Here is a 1408-nt window from a genome sequence, read left to right as displayed (position 1 = left end):
CACAAGGCAACCCCCAGCCAGGCGGCAGGAAAATGAAGGAAATCTCCCTCTCCCTCCCCCCTAGGTTTCTTAAAAGGGGCTCGGCGTGAATGAAAATTCCCGGTAGCCACCAACAATTTCTTATTCCTTCCGAGCAATCATCAATTTCAGCATCAAGTGGTTTAGTGGCTCTACAACTGGTAGTGGCAGCGGAGTAAGCCCAGCATGCAAACGTTTTGGCTAATTTAAAACCCTTGTGCTGCCGAATCAAACATGACAAGACAACAGTAAAAAGAGAGGCTATTATCCCAAATGAGAGTCGGCGGATGGCTGAAATTGGCTTGAGTGGCAGAGACAAAAGAGGTGGAAGGAGCAGGGACAACCAGGCATGATAATACCAGATACGGCATACACTGTCTCCCCCGCCCCCAGTGCATTCACACATATCCCTACCTGGAGGAAAAAAGGCAGTGTTTCCGAGTTTCATGGCCAGGCAGAAAAAAAATACACTTAAGACGACTCAAAACAAATTAGTACCTGGTAAAGCATCTGCCCCATGGGTATGGAGAAACTTAACTTACAAGAGATGTAGCCCTTCCAATAGGGCTCTAACACTCTGAACACTAAGACTGTCATTTCCTACCTGAATTCACATCCTGCTGCCCAAAATTCATTACCGTGAGTTGAGGATTGGAAGCACTGATTTAGGATAGAGTAACCTTAAAATGAGCATAATCTGTGGCGTGGCTACTGGTGAACCGCTGCTGCACACAGAGAGCTCACCAAGCACCCAGATCTTAAAGAGCTGTTGGGGAGGAAAAGTGGAGGGCAGAGGAATTAATTTTGCAAGGCATTTGGGAGACCACAAGCAGACTGATGATGTTCAGAGCCATGAACCCTGGTGATGGCTTGCAGCTCACAGAATGATGACCTGTGGGATCACTGGAGAGCAAGCGAGTTGTCTTTTGCAAGATTAACAATTTAAAAGTGCTGAAATTAATTTTGTTTAATAGCTGTGGGTGCAGACTCCTTACAAAGTAGGTTGCAAGGTCAGCAAGCCTCCTAAAGCCTTTTAAAACGCAGCTTTTTATAGGGACAGTAGATTTAGGGTGGCTTAGGGCTTAAAGATCTAAAAAGCAGAAGAAGTGTAAGAGGTCACTTCCTACCACTTCCAGATCTTGGGCGAAGACATGTTCTCTGTTTCACTTCTCGCTCCATAACATACACTTACTGGTACATTCAAAGCTACTTGAGGCAGTGTGGGTTTCTTAGGGTAGGCAAGGTGAAAAAAGCCATTACAATAAAACACAAGAACCAGATTAACCAGTACATAGCAGGCTCACCAGAGTCACACTGGAACGCGCCTACCCATGTTGCAAAAAGGTGATGGGAGGAAAGAAAAAAAAACAAAAAAAAAGAAAAACGAAAA

The sequence above is a fragment of the Egretta garzetta genome, unplaced genomic scaffold (genome assembly GCF_000687185.1).
Source record: "Egretta garzetta isolate BGI_Z169 unplaced genomic scaffold, ASM68718v1 scaffold339, whole genome shotgun sequence".
NCBI lineage: Eukaryota > Metazoa > Chordata > Aves > Pelecaniformes > Ardeidae > Egretta > Egretta garzetta.
Note: the sequence above shows the minus strand (reverse complement) of the source record.